This window comes from Dreissena polymorpha, chromosome 15 (assembly GCF_020536995.1).
Source record: "Dreissena polymorpha isolate Duluth1 chromosome 15, UMN_Dpol_1.0, whole genome shotgun sequence".
NCBI classification, from domain to species: Eukaryota; Metazoa; Mollusca; class Bivalvia; order Myida; family Dreissenidae; genus Dreissena; species Dreissena polymorpha.
This window is the reverse complement of record NC_068369.1, coordinates 49,186,911-49,203,704: the sequence shown is the minus strand read 5'-3', so window position 1 is coordinate 49,203,704 and position 16,794 is coordinate 49,186,911. Positions and strand designations below refer to the sequence as shown.

The window sequence follows — 16,794 nt, the reverse complement described above, 5'->3', positions numbered from 1 at the left end:
TCTGTGTAAGTCTATACCGATGTTTTAAATCGTTGTCGACTCGATACTAGCTTACAAACATGCACTGAACCAAACAAATGTCTGTGCGTAGGTTGGCTACTGGCAATAATAAAACCAAATAGTTGAAAAACAAATTGTGTACATTATAGTTTGTTGTCGAATAAACCACGGCTGATAGTTAAGATGCGTAGGAATTAAATCACGAGTGCAAAGCACGAGTGATTAGAAACCATGCATCTTAACTTCCTGTCGTGGGTTATTCAACAACAAACAATAAAGTATACGAATTATTCCGATTCTAACAAGATTTTTACTAAAGATGTATACAATGTTTATTATTTTTCTTGTGTACTATTTTATGTGAAGTTCCACCCATAAAAATAACTTTCGGCTGTTCTTTCAATGAAAACCGCAACTTTCATTCATTTATTGCCGGATTATTACGCTAGTGGAAAATGTATCGGCATGTTTTGTTTAGTTACAGCGCGTGCTTTCAGTGTATAAGGTCCGCCCACAATTATTGCAGAATATCCAATTTTCTTCTTTGTTTATATGAAAGTTTACTGACTGTATCATGCACGAAATGCACAATTTCCACGAGGATAACATCGAGGTTTTAATCTCCGAAGTAACTGTCAACGATTTTATCGTGGACGAGCACACATTATGGACCGATTAATGTGCTAGGTATAAGCCAGTGAAATTATTGATTGATATTCACACTGGGTTATTCACGCTTGACTAATACACAAACGTTCGTTGTTTGGGGTCATACGCTGATACTAGTCGGCTGACGAGCAATATACTGGTCCTGACTGGTTTAGAGACTGCAGTGAATGGTTTATCACACCTTCGAGATAAGAATGTAATTAGGGTATGCTAGCATGTGCACTGCGTAATCGATTTCATGACATGGGAATTTTAGCAAACAGAATCGGACCGACTCTTTGGGATTTTCAATCGGTCTTTCATGACCCCAATCGGTTTAGGACCGACAAAACCGAAAAAAATATGATCCCTGTACTTAGGTACACTTATGTAATTAGTATATTATACGGCTATTGTATATCTTTGTTTTGAGCAATTATCGATGTTAAGATAATGGGTAACTATAGTATTCTCCAAAATTTGCATAAGCAAAAGGAAAAGACGGTTACACATTCAGCCTCGTTATGAAATCCTATATAGCAGTAATACTAATAAATCATTATTATTTGAACTTGATTTTAAATAGACATCAAAATCCATTGAAGCTATAGCTTGTGAACGGATATTATTATCTGATAAGAGTATTCCATTTTATAAACAGTTATTCAGGTGGTATATCCATGGTCCCCATTCAAAATGCTGAACCTACATTTTTTTTGACATATCGTGATTTTTGCACTGTGTAACAGGGCAGGAAATCAGTGCGCACATGCCCAGAAAACGGTGAACTATCTAACCAATCAAAACACGCCAAACTGGCCATATGATAAAATGCTGAACTGTGATTGTGAGAATAAAATTATGCAAACATTCGAAGCTGATACTCAAAAATGTGAAGCTGAATATTATTGTAAAATGCAAAGCCGAATAATTTTTAACTGCTGCTTTTTGCATATAGTTATGAAAATGAAAAATTAGCCCTTCTGGAAAGTTGTGTTTTTGTAAGTTCGGCATTTGAAATGGGGACCATCAATATGCAAATGTGAAGTTTACAGTACATATCAAACTAAAAATAGTATAAATTACTTTTAAATAAGCAAATTGACTTTCATACATTTAATAATTCAGTTTGTATAGCAAATTATACATTTAAAAAAACGTTACCGTAAGACAACAACTAATATTATGATATATTATGTTTAAGATATTTACCATCAGTGTTCTAGTTTTTCATACAAATTTCCCGGGTGTACATTGTCCAGGGTAATCATGGAACTTAGGCTGGAAATCCATGGTATAACATGGAATTCCATGGTAATCCCTGGAATTTGAAACAGTTTCCAGGGTTTTCCAGGGTTTTGTTCTAGAAATGTCCATGAAACGTGGACTTTTTTTCCAAGCATTTTCCAGCCTTGGATGGAAAAGCATGGAAAAGGAATGGAAAACGCTGGATTTAGGCTGGATAACCCTGGAAAATATTTCCAGATAGCATGGAAAGTAGAACATAGAATTTTTTAAGCATGGAAAAGACTCTAACATTTTCAGCTAACTCTGGAAAAAACTTAGACTTTATAAGAGGAGAAAATAACTTATAAAAATGCAACACATTTTATTCAAAGTAAATCAGAGTTCAACAATTTACACAACATATGAATAAAACATAAAACAATGTGCATAGTTTGGGCAGAAATAGTAGTAGTTATAGTAGTAGTAGTAGTAGTAGAAGTAGTAATGCTGGTGCTGGCAGTAGAATATGTTGTAGGAGTAGAAGTAAAAGTGGTTGTTGTATAAGTTGTACAAGCAGTTAAACTACTGATAATTATACTATTGGTGCAAATTTAAGTGACAGTAGCAGTTACTATTGTGTTGTTGTTTTAGCATTTACAGGAATAGTAGCAGTAATGGTAGCAATAGTAGTATAAATAATAATAACAATACTAGTAGCAGCAGTAGAAGTAGTAGTTAAGGAAGTAGCATTAGCAGCAGCAGCAGTAGTAGTAGTAGAAGTAGCAGCAGCAGCAGTAGTAGCAGTAGCAGCATCAGTAGTAGTAGCAGTAGTAGTAGCAGTAGTAGTTGAAGTACTAGTAGTAGTAGTAGTAGTAGTAGTAGTAGTAGTAGTAGTAGTAGTAGTAGTAGTAGTAGTAGTAGAAGTAGAAGTAGCAGCAGTAGTAGTGGTAGAAGTAGTAGTAGTAGTAACAGCAACAGCAGCAGCAGTAGTAGTAGTAGTCGCTGCAGCAGGAGTTGTAATAGTAGCAGCAGCAGCAGTAGCAGTAGTAGTAGTAGCAGCAGCAGCAGCAGCAGGAGTAGTAGCAGCAGCAGCAGTAGCAGCAGCAGTAGCAGTAGTAGTAGTAGTTGAAGCAGTAGTAGTAGTTGAAGTAGTAGTAGTAGTAGTAGTAGTAGCAGTAGTAGCAGCAGTAGTAGTAGTAGTAGTAGTAGTAGTAGTAGTAGTAGTAGAAGTAGAAGTAGCAGTAGTAGTAGTAGTAGTAGTAGCAGTAGTAGTAGTAGTAGTAGTAGGTAGTTGTTGTTGTTGTTGTGGCTGTTGTAATAGTAGTAGTAGTTTTGCAGAAGTAGTAGTAGTAGTAGTAGTACTAGTAGTAGAAGTAATAGTAGTAACTTTCAAAGCAATGTCTACAAGTTTAAATTCCTTAACCCTGTTCAAGGTGTATACACACTTAATATTTAACTACAGTCCAGGTTTGCAATTAACAAACTATCTGAAAAGCCTGTGTGTGAGTCAGATGTGTCTGCGGCTAATCTATTGGTTATAAAATATCACAGCCTTTTCTGATTGGCTGAGTTCAAATACAGAAAGTTTACCTGTTAGATTGAATTTCTGGAGAAGGCGTATTGAAGAAAAAATGCAGCTTAAACTTGTTGTTAAAATGAAGTTAATGTAATTTCACAAACAGTAGAGTTAATGAGTTTTTCCATTAACAAGAATTTCTTAAAATAATAATGTATGGATATCATTTGGAAAGTGACATGAAATGTTGTTAAAAAGTGATGCATACAAGTGTTTCAGAAGTCTGTCTAGGAATAGAACAACAACTGAAGGTTTGTCTTTTCATTATTTTTAAATATTCCTTTAAATTTATTCTTCTTATGTCATCATTGTAGACCTTTTTTATGTGACATTTTAGGTAAAAGTATGGCAAATATAGAAGTTTAAAAGCAGCTGTCACACACATTTTCACTAAGTGCAGTTTGCAGCTTGATAAAGGAAGTCCTATGTGGAGATATTAATAAGCTTGAATGTAGTATCGGAAGTTTATAATGCATGGCTAGGGAACTGAGGCTAAGGGAGTTATGTGCTGTGCATGATAAGAACTCAATGCTCATTAATGCTGTTAATGTTTATAAATAAATTAATTAAACCAATAGCATTGTTTTTTAGGTTTCACTGTGCATTTTCATACCAATAGAATTACACATCTTTCTAATTATAGCAATAATAAATTTGTACTAATCATACCAACAAATTTTGTTATGCTATGCTTTGTGATGTATTAACTTCATTGTAAGTTATTATTAAAAGACCATTTTACTAAATATTTAAAACAATACTTGAATTCTTTTCTATATACATTTTCATTATGTGCTTTAACTGTAGCTGACCAGTTGATGGAAGATACTGCAGAGTTTGGCAGGGAAATAACCCAAGACAGCAAAGCGGCTCTTTTGGCGCATTTACCAAGAGGACTAACATGGCCACAAATTCATGGTAAATATTGTTATGCCCCGGGCTCATATAAGTAATTTAGTGTTAACCACCTGAAAGTATTTGTCTTTTTGGTATCCAATATTTTGGTCTAGTTTCAATTACAGGTTATTTTTATATGAATTAGCAAATTAGCATAACTTTCATATAGCAATATCTGAATATAAAATTCCTATATATGTTTGAGTTTCCAGAAACATGCTAGTGTACCCCGTTTTGGGGCATTTAAGAAAACAACAATATAAATTTCAAAATAAAAGAGAGTCATTATAAAAATATAAGTTAAATCACCAATTTATTCACTTTAAAGTCTCAGTTTTCCTGTTTGCAAGTAGATTAAAGCCCGCTTGCAAACTACTTAGGATCGTAAATGTTCGCTCGAATACAAAAAGCCAGATGTACAGAATTGAGCAGTGATATGAAATATCTAAAATAGATAAAAATATGAATGAGCATTAAAGTATAGATATTCAATCATATGATTGCTGCACATTTACTTTTACAGATGAATGTAAAAAACTTATGACTTTCTTGTAATATTGTTTGCTTTGTTTTTCTTTCAGAGATCATGCAGGAGCCCTACAGTATAACAGCAGTACAAGTTCTATAAAAGATCCACGACCTACTGAAGCCCAGCTAATTAACAAAAAAGTTTTTAAAAACTGTAATTTTATCCCACCTGGGTACTTATAATTTACTAAGCTGCCTACACAAGTTTTAGATTTGCAATTATATTTTAAATTGTCACTTGGAAAGTAATACATGTACATCTATTATGTTCTGAATTTCTTTGAACAATAAAATTATATAAAAGTATTTTAATGAAATTAAGCACCTAAATTGCATTAAAGTGAAAGTAGCTGAGAACAAGATGTGTTTGTGAAACACAATGTCCCCCTATATGACGTTTGACCTTGAAGGATGACCTTGACCTTGACCCTTCACTACTCAAAATGTGCAGCTCCATGAGATACACATGCATGTCAAATATAAAATTGCTAGCTTCAATATTGCAGAAGTTGCATTACATGAGCAATTTTGACCCATATATTTGACTTGGAAGGATGACCTTGACCTTGACCTTTCACCACTCAAAATGTGCAGCTCCATAAGTTACACATGCATGCCAAATATCAAGTTGCTATCTTTAATATTGCAAAAGTATTCATAAAATAAGCGATTTGGGCCACATATATTTGACCTCTGACCTTGAAGTATGACCTTGACCTTTCACCACTCAAAATGTGCAGCTCCATGAGATACACATGCAAGCCAAATATCAAGTTGCTATCTTCAATATTGCAAAAGTATTCATAAAATGAGCGATTTTGGCCACATATATTTGACCTCTGACCTTGAAGGATGACCTTGACCTTTCACCACTCAAAATGTGCAGCTCCATGAGATACACATGCATGCCAAATATCAAGTTGCTATCTTCAATATAGCAAAAGTTATTTCAAAATGTTAAAGTTGGTGCAAACCAACCAACCAACCAACAGACCAACCAACCAACAGACTAACCAACAGACAGGGCAAAAACAATATGTCCCCCACTACTATAGTGGGGGACATAAAAATATTATCCTTGTGCTCATGTTCAGCTACATATATTGTGACATACATGAAGCAGCTAAAAATAACTTAAATTTTTCATTTTGTTTCTTGTATATCGTTTGTACAGGGTTCGTGAATTGTTACTGTATATTACTTGACTTGCTTGTATTTTGTTACTTTGAATACATGTTGTGAAGGTTGCATTATACTTTTTAACTTTTAAAGGAGCGCTTGTTCTGTTATGTAAGGGCCTGATTTATGATTATGGACCTAGAGGCTTTGTAAGCATGTATTAAACAACACTTGTTTGATCTGAATAATTTGTTAAATAAATGTAACACAATTTGTAATCTGATGTTATATTTTGATGAATTGTGAACAAAATAATACATCGAAGAAACTAAGGCATTATGTTGATTTTTTGTTTTGTTTTAATCTAACCTTAAATTATGATTTACTTAAGCTGTGAGTATTGTATTCATTTAATACATGAATATTGTTTTTAGACCAGAAATTTCTTTTTCTATTCAGTGACCATGGTAAACGCTGGACAATTTTCCATGTTATACCAGGCATCCATGGAATATTGAACATGGAAAAACCCTGGAACATTTTCCAGGGTTTTCCAGCCAGCATGGAAAAAATACCGTCCGAATACTCCATGTAATCTGGAAAACCCTGGAAATAAATCCATGGTTTTCCATGGTTTTCCAGATTACATGGAGTATTCGGACGGTATTTTTTCCATGCTGGCTGGAAAACCCTGGAAATTGTTCCATGGTAATTATTCCAGGGAGCCTGGAAAACCATGGAAACTATTCCAGGCTATTTCCACATACCATGGACAATTTTCCACCCTTTTTTTAAAATATTGACGCTGGAAAAGGCTGGAAATTAGTCCGAATACTCCAGCCTCATATTTTCCATGGATTTCCATGGAAAACCCTGGACAAAGTACACCCGGGTTTATCCCCCATCAACGGCAGAGGGATATAGTTTTGACGTTGTCAGTCTGTCAGTCCCTCCATCCGTGTGTCACAAACCTTTTAGTTATAGCCGTGGATATTAATTCAATGATTTTGATCACTTGTTATCCCCCGCCAAAGGCAGGATATAATTTTGGCATTGTTTGTCCATCCATCAGTCCGTCCGTCTGCAGTCAGCCCATCTGTCAGCCGGTCAAACACTTTTTAGTTATGGTGGAGGATATCAAATCAACAAATTTGCTTGTTTCAAATTGCTCTCAGTGTATCAAATACCTATCGCAATACCGGTTAACAGTATTCAAATATATTACAATATGGATTTGCTGAATTTTTTTGCACATTCAAATTATAAATCAGTAAATTTTAAAAACACGAACTACGTTTGTGAAACTAAATGCCTTCTACTGCACTTTGAAACTGCACAGCAGCTAGATCTATTATAGAGAAAAGTTTCAAGTCCAAGTCATGTTACTTCGTCAAAAATCAAAATGTTCAAGAACGAAACTCAAAGTTGATCTGTAAGTCAATTAGGGGTTTTCCTGCTATGTAAAATAGGCCGTAAAACAGACCCGATCCCAAAGCAAACGGACCCAATCCAAACCCGAAATTATAAAAAAAATCCCAATTCCCCACTCCCCCCCTTAGACACTTAGAAATAAGTGTCTTATGATTATTAGACTCTATATCTCAATTTAATTTTTTAAACATCCTACATGATATATAAATAAAATCTATCAAATGTTTTCCCAAAATGGCCAGGAAAATAAATGTTGTGTCAATATTTGATGATGAAAAAATCCCGAAATGGTCCTTTTTGTTGATACAAACAATTCCCAAATTTGCCACTTTTCTTGATAAAAACAAAACTCTATTTAACCAGATTTCTTTTGCAAAAACGGCTACAAAACTCCATGGTAATGTAGGTACACTCTTACACCAAAACGTAGGTCAGTGTCTGAAATTGTTTAAAACCGATTCCAGACAGACAGAATGACGGTGAACAGTGAGACTGCCATATGCCACTCTATTGGGGGCATATACACACAATTGACCATTCACCAGCTGTCAATCAAACTCAAGCAATACTCAATCAGATTTCGTTTATTGCGGCCACAGTGTACGACAAACAAAGACTGTCGGAGTAATGGATAAAGCGTTTTATGAAAACACAACTCAGTGGGCGGTGCAATCGCGTATTTGGCGACTGGTCAATTATTTTTAATTTGAAAGTTATTTTCATTTTAGTAACCTTTTAATAGGTATAATATATCTTATATTGAGCTTGCATGGCCATTTATCTGAACGGAATTCACTGGGGAGAGATATCATGTTTAATATATTCAAGGCGTAACGGCTCTCACCAAGTACATTTCTTTAATTCTCAATGACAGGATCAAAGAAGCACCCATAGCTTTGTATGAAAGACCTATTAAAGAATTATACATTCACTTAAACACTAATGGCTGATTTTTGTATGATATAATAAATTTCAATTTAAAGTTGCAAAGTCATTTGAAAGTGACATAAATTCAATTAATTTGTAAAGCAACTTAGTAAAACAATAGTTAGTTAGTTACACTAATTACGATAACAATTTAAGACCAATAATGGATTAATAGTTCATGTTATCAAAATTATTATAAAAACAAGATGTGTTTGTGAAACACAATGTCCACCTATATGATGTTTGACCTTGTAGGATGACCTTGACCTTGTGAAGGATGACCTTGACCTTGACCTTTCACCACTCAAAATGTGCAGCTCCATGAGATACACATGCATGCCAAATATCAAGTTGCTATCTTCAATATTGCAAAATTATTCATAAAATGAGCGATTTGGGCCACATATATTTGACCTCTGACCTTGAAGGATGACCTTGACCTTGACCTTTCACCACTCAAAATGTGCAGCTCCATGAGATACACATGCATGCCAAATATCAAGTTGCTATCTTCAATATTAAAAAAGTATTCATGAAATGAGTGATTTTGGCCACGTATATTTGACCTCTGACCTTGAAGGATGACCTTGACCTTTCACCACTCAAAATGTGCAGCTCCATGAGATACACATGCATGCCAAATATGAAGTTGCTATCTTCAATATAGCAAAAGTTATTGCAAAATGTTAAAGTTGGCGCAAACAGACAGACCAACAGACAGACCAACAGACAGGGCAAAAACAATATGTCCCCCACTACTATAGTGGGGGACATAATTAATCATTATCGGTTACATACTTCTTATTTAAAATACTCAAACATATTGAAAATCCACAGATTATAACAAACAAGATGGTCTGAAAATCCCAAATTCGCTCACCTCAGATACAAAGGAACTGACATGTTCTGTCCAGCCCAAGTTTCATGAAGAGTGAACTATTAATGTAACTTTAATAGTGCTAACAAGATTTTAATATAGCCATATAAGGATAAATTGCAAGCCCCCCTTGTGGCCATGTTTTTCAACAGACCAGAACTATTTTCAAACTCATCCAAGATATCATTAAAACAAATCTGACCAAGTTTTATGAAGATTGGACAATAAATGTGACTTTTAAGAGTGTAAAAACCGTATTTATAAGGAAAAATTTCCTGCCCACTGGCAGCCATGTTTTTTAACAAACCGGAACCATTTTGCAACTTGACCAAGATATCATTGCGAAAAAAATTCTGACAAAGTTTCATGAAGATCAGACAATAAATGTGACCTTTACAGTGTTAACAAGGTTTTACGAAAGAAATATATAGCCACATTAGGAAAAAAGCCAACCAAAACCATATTTCTTACTCATCCAGGATATCAAATATTCTGATAAGTTTCATGAAGATTGGACAATAAATGTGACGTTTGGAGTGTTAACAAGTTTTTACTACAGCCATACATGTAATATGAAAAATGCCCCAACCCTGGTGGCCATGTTTTTCAACCAACCAGAACCATTTTCGAATTCGTCCAAGATATCATTGGGACTATTCTTCTGACCAAGGTTCATAAAGATAGGACAATAAATGTGACCTCCAGAGTGTTACCAAGGTTTTAATATAGCCATTTAAGGTAAAATGCCCAGCCCAATGGCTGCCATGTTTTTCAACCAACCAGACACATTATCGAATTCGCCCAAGTTATCATTAGGACAAATCTTCTTACCAAATTTCATGGAGATCGGACAATAAATGTAACCTCTAAAGTGTAAACAAGGCAAATATTTACGCCGCACGACGCCAAACACACAACAGACAAGGTGATCACAAGGCGAGCTTGTGCTCAGGTGAGCTAAACATGTACTTGAGAACCTCATTATTATCAAAGATGGACCACGTTTGACCAACTCTTTGCCAAACACTTTTTAAATAACTTAAGTGTTCCTCAATATTGAAATTATGACACTTCATTTGAACTTGCATATTCAATAAAATCACTATTTCACACCAATAACTCTGGCCCCCACTTCAGTTATATGCAAGTAAAAATCTATTAGTAATATTGAAATTATTTAACTATCTGTAAACGTGCAATTAGTTCAAAAGCAATTATTATCACTATGACGCCATTACCAAAATGTTGATCTTAAATGGATTGTACAGATTGCACATGATTTAAGTTATTTAGAGGAACAAATATTTCTACATCAGTAAAATTGACTTGAGCTTTGGCCAGACCAACACCAAGTGCAATCCACAGTGCCACTTTAAAAGCATACATCGATCTAAATTTATAGAAAGAAAATCATTTGTGTATTAAGAGTAATACTCTTTAAATTTACCATGAATTCAGCCACCAACCCAACATGAAATTATAAGCAGGATCATAATATAAGGTTTCTTAATTTCAATGAACAAAGTTGCTTAATTTGTTGCAATTGAGTAATTCCGCATTTTCATAATTCCGTCTTGACAGAGTTGTTGTTCGTGCGGGACAGTATACCTACTTCTGGTTTCAATATAAACACTAGGAAAATACTACTGCTGCATCTTTGAATGCCACAATTTTATAAGCAGAGTCAGTACATTTTCTGAAAAAAGAAAAAAATACCAAAGGACTAATATAGTAATTATACAAAAACAGACTGGGAAAGAGCAAATAGCCAGAAGAATTATATTCCAATGTTTTATAGACAGGTTTTCTCAGACCACTTCCCAGACGGTATCATGCCAAACTTTGTAGACCTAAAGAATCTTCAAAAGGAGAATTTACCTCAACAAAGAGTTTTACTACAGCATGAACAAATCAGCGTTAATTTCTACAACCCCATCCAGAACTTTAAAATATTGTTTGTCTTACATCATGATGAATTATAACACAAATTGGGACATACAATTATGATTTCAACAAATAAGCATCTTGTTTGGAACACAGATTGAATGTAAATAACGAAATTATAACGATGTATATATTTGATAGTGACATATTCTTTTCAGAGAAGTTGACATTTCAATATAATTTGATTTTTTTTTTTTCAAAATGATGTTTTCACTAATTAATATCATTAATTCACACGCCACCTGTGATTTGGAACGAGTATATACCAATGTGCAAGTACCGGTAATTTTTTTGGGTCATATTTTCATTCACTTTCGAGATACACTTTAACCGTCAACAATGATGAAATTAGTAAAGGAGTGAAATAAAGTGTTGTAAAATATATATTATATATTGTACTTAAATTAAGCAATTTCCAACAGCTTTGCTATTTAGCTAGCTGCTTATAAGCGACGCAGCTAGAGTTTCTGGTTACCACTTAGAAGACCGTGGTTCAATCCCCAGTTGGAGCTCAGGAATTTTCACTTTACTATTATTAGCATTCTACATTTGAATCACAATAATGGAGTTTATTTTGCAACAAGATGAACATGAAGTTATTTTTTAATGTTTTTGAAATTTTGTTTTCTCTTTAAAACATTACATACATACGAGCATTGCATATAGTAATATGTATTTTATATACAGTTTGTATTAGTTAGGTATTTTATATACAGAGTATTTGATGTGCAGCTTCTTGATTGGTTCATAAATAATAATGGTCTACTAAAATTATTGTAAAAATCTAATTTTTATTTCAAGAATTGTACAAAAAACTACCTTTTTAAATACAAATTAAATTAAGTTTGAATATAAGTATGTATAGCATTTATAAATAAAATGTTGCATGTAAGAAAAGTAATTAGAACATGCTGAATTAAATTATCTAATACAGTACAGCCAAGGGGGAACAAACATTATCCGCGGCTTCGCCACGAGAAGATTATTAGTACGCGGCGGCCGAATCGTGTGTTCACGCGGCGAATCGCCGCGGCACTCGGCATCGTTCCGCGCAACGACGCCGAGTCTGTATCAACCTCGCGTACTTTCACGGAGTAAATCCGCGGCATACGTATGCGGCGGATCAAGTGAATAGATATACATCTACATGTTCATTTGTGTAGCATAGAAACCTAGATTTACGCAACTTTCATAGTTATTAGTTTCATGTTATACAGTGATATCATGGGCATCGTACAGTTTATAGGTGCCTATCGCAACCGATGTTTATTGTTTGTGTGTTCACATATATACACTTATATTTGTTAATGCAGCATCAACATACTAAAACAATATCACGGAAAGAGGAAAATAATGCATTTGAATATCAACCGTACTTTGACAACTGACGACAGAAATTATTTGATTTACGATGTAAATCTCGGTTTAGTGCAGATTCGTTCATACGGCACAAAGACACTATTTTGTTTTACGGATCCTTTTTTCTTAGAGGACTGGATGAGTCATGTAAAATATCGACTATAATATTTTTTTTTATAAACAACTGGTAGCAGGATGTGTTGCAGATAATTGATCAGTAACCACATTTCAACAAACTATTTTGTACATAATTACGTGACCTTGTTCATGTGTGAAATACATTCTTTACGGACAGGAAACGTACAGTACAGCCAAAGCGGAACAAACTTATTTCGCGATCCGCGGCGGCAAGGCGAAACGAGTCGATGCTGCGTCAGTCGTTGAAGCCGCGTCAGTATGCAGCGGCAAGTCGCATTTCGCCGCGAAACTTCGCATCTGTCCGCCGAGGCATGCCGCGGTCCGCGACATGATGCCGAGTCGATGCGATCATGAATTTTTTTTTTTTAAATTATTAGTTGCATGTAGTTAACAAATTTTGAAAGAACAATTATAATAATAATTAAAATCATAATACATTTATTGTGCGCGGATTGTATTAGCATATACATGTAAGCATAGTTAATGTGTCTGGCCAATTATTAAGTTTGTTTCCCGCCCGTAGCGTATGTATTTCACACATAAACAAGGTCACGTAATTATGTTTTCGCACATACAAGTGGTCAAGGCTCCAGCATATGGTGGATTTATAAATTAATTGCATGTTGATTCCGCTATTATATTTTAGCTGAGAAAATTAGCAGTTTGAAGCCACACCAATAATCAAGACGGTGACGACGTATTTGTAGTTTTGTTAATTATCAGCTTATTATAACTATTGTTTGAATATGCGTATATAAACACGTTTTATTTTGTTCATATTATACAGTTAATATCGCTACTAATTACCTGATAATCCCGTATATTCCAGTTTAAAGCAAATGCTGGTAAATATTTACGATACACAAACATTCTCGATATTTCCTTAAGTATCAAATACATTTTGGCATTTGTTACTATTTATAGAGATGATGAAATAACGTCTAATCGGGGCGTTTTTTTTCTCCACTGAACACGCGATTTACGCCTGACGTGATGTTCATGTATTTATACAACACAAAATACACCCAAACTTTCCAAACGACGTTCTACATGTCTGCATAATTTTCGCGCGCTTTTTATGAAACAAAGGATATTTTAGCACTGTTTATTTGACCCTAGAATTTGCCAAAGGAGTCGCGTTAGCATTAAAATTCGGAAGTGTGTTTCGGATTACAAATTTAATAATGATAATCGAACGAAACATAAACAGTTGCGCGTAATTAATTCTACGCTACACATACATGTATGTACATGTAGGTGGATATCTTTTCACTCGATCCGCCGCGTACGTATGCGGCGGATTTACTCCGCGAAAGTACGCGAGGTTAATACATACTCAGCGTCGTTGCGCTGATCGATGCCGAGTGCCACGGCGATACGCCGCGTGAACACACGATTCGGCCGCCACGGACTAATAATCTGGCCGTGGCGTAGCCGCGGATTATGTTTGTGCCGCTTTGGCTGTACTGTACTTACTTGTCAGGCACACTAAATATGCTTATATGATAATACCTGTTGTCGTAAAAATAAAACCAAAAACAAATATGTTTGTTGATCATTTAAAGTTTTCTAATGGTCATCTAACAGTTAATAGGTGTCTATCACAACCGTTATTTATTGTTTTTGTTTTCACTTAAGATACACTTATATTTGTGAATGCAGCATCAACATACTAAAACAATATCCAGGAAAGAGAAAGTAATGCATTTGTATATCAACCGTACTTTTGTTTTTCCCAACTTACGACAGAAAGTATTCAATTTACGATGTGAATTTAGTTTTAGTGCAGATTCCTTCAAACGACACAAAGACACTATTTTGTTTTACGAATTATTTCGGCTTAGAAGAATGTCCAGTCATAAAAAATTATCTTATTGTATAAACAGCCGGTAGCAAGATGAGTTGCAGCTAATTGTCAGTAACCACATTTTCACTAACTCTTTTGACCTGTTTATTTTTTTCAGTTCAATTCAAAAGTGAAAAATGCCCATAATATCACTTCAATATAAAATAATAATGAAACGGTGCAGTTAATAGACGCACGCAAAGTAACTTAAACTACTTAAGCCGATTCTAAAAATGACAAAGATAAATTATTATTAAAATTGAATTAATACATGCCCTTGATTATCGTGTTTTGTTTTGATGACTTCGATTTTTGTTAAATTTTCAGGATTACAACAATTTGTTTATAAACGGGAATGCACTCACTAAAAACACAACAGCACGCTTTTTTATTAACTATGTTATCTATTTTATTTTGAATCCGCGCACATTAAATAATAGGATTTGACATATTATTATAAATGTTCTTTTAATTTTTTTAAACAACTAATCATTTAAAAAAGATTGTTTATTTTATGATACATGAAAGCATCAACTCGGCGTCATGTCGCGGATCGAGGCTTGCCTTGGCATGCCGCGGCGGACAGGTGCGCAGCTTTGCGGCGAAATTCGACTTGCCGCCGCATACTTACGCGGCTTTAACAGCTGACGTGGCATCCACTCGTTTGGCCTTGCCGCCGCGGATCGCGAAATATGTTTGTTCCGCCTTGGCTGTACTGTATGTGATATGATATCATTATGGGAGACATAAGTAAATATTTTAAAAAACTGACCAGACCCGTAATTGTTCATCTGCTTTAATTGTATTGTGTATACCGGTATGTCAAATCTGTGTTTAATACTATTTACAAATCTATACTCTGTAGGTCTTTTAAATTTCCTCTGACAATCAAATATATACCGTCAATCTCTAGCCACAATGTGTTTATATCATTAATGTATATTTTCCCCAGTCTATGTATATTGTGTTTGCCCAAGCAGTTTGTTTGTTTGTTTGCGTCAAACTTTAACATTTGCCATAACTTTTGCAATATTGAAGATAGCAACTTGATATTTGGTATGCATGTGTATCTCATAGAGCTGCACATTTTGAGTGGTGAAAGGTCAAGAGAAACCTTCAAGGTCAAAAGTCTAATATAGGGGGGGGGACATAGTGTTTCACCAACACATCTTGTTGTATTTGTAATACCAAGTATTATTTCCTTACATTTAATATGAACAGGTACTGAATAGTATGCTTTGTCTACTGCTAGAATCAATCTCAACAAAAACATTAACATTCTGTAAAAATAACACTATAAAGAAGCATATAATTTCCCCATTAACAATACTGTTTTCAAGTCTTATTATACAATACATTACATTATTTAAGGCTGATGGCCATGGTGCTAAATATTTTTCCAAAAATAACTTTTTCAATTTTAAACAAACCTTTATGTTTGGGGTGCAAAGATAATGTTGGTTTATTAAAGGAATGTTATGAATACAAGCAATGTAGGATTTATTAAACAAGCTGACTCTTTAACTAATTTCCAAACAATAACTGGATTTTACGACGTTTTTGCAGACAGTTCTAAAAAATACGGGATAAAGAGATATTGCTCTTTTGAGAATGTTCACCTTTTACCACGATTAATTTCCTACCATGTGTAATCTATTTCTTATTTGAATATTTTAGTTATATAGGATCTGGCACGAGTTGTCATATCATACCATATTTTATTAAACGAGTTCAGGAATTTTATTAGTAAGCGAGCCTTTGGCGAGCTTACTCACGAATTTCCTGGACGAGTTTAATAAAATATGGTATGATATGACAACGAGTGTAAGATCTGTTTTATCACATGCTTTTAAATGAGCAAATTAAATAAATATTTACGCAAACATAATGATTAATCTCGAATATTGTTTACATTTCCTGACGTCATTTGGAATGCCTCAGCTTTTACAAAGCAAAATAACAAAAGGCGATTGGTCAATAAACGAAATCTATATAATAAGCCAATGAAAACGCTTTAAAGATGTTGTATTACACATGTGTAATATAAAAATATATGTAATGGTTGTATTACATTGGAAACAGGGTATAGCATGTGATAAAATAGTCTAAGAACATTATCTAGACACCTGCTCCTTGTGTTGTGCAGACATCATTTGAACCATATTACTGAATTAAAAAGTAAATCATAAAAGACAATGACTTCTTTTGTTACAATGTTTGCAATACTTACAAAAGCTCATATAGACTTGCAATAAATGAAACTTCCCCCAAATTTGC

At 34.3% G+C, this 16,794-nt stretch overlaps 1 protein-coding gene and 1 long non-coding RNA gene across 7 annotated transcripts in view; one reads left to right on the top strand and one right to left on the bottom strand.

The window, feature by feature from the left end:
* The window catches only part of LOC127860448 (uncharacterized), a 135,081-nt gene that overhangs the window by 54,299 nt on the left and 63,988 nt on the right, over positions 1–16,794 (bottom strand). The gene's annotated exons all lie outside the window — the stretch shown is intronic.
* On the top strand, positions 1,891–6,327 carry LOC127860457 (uncharacterized). The gene is made up of 3 exons (XR_008039812.1): positions 1,891–3,702; positions 4,259–4,369; positions 4,930–6,327. It is a non-coding gene; the product is annotated as an uncharacterized LOC127860457 (long non-coding RNA).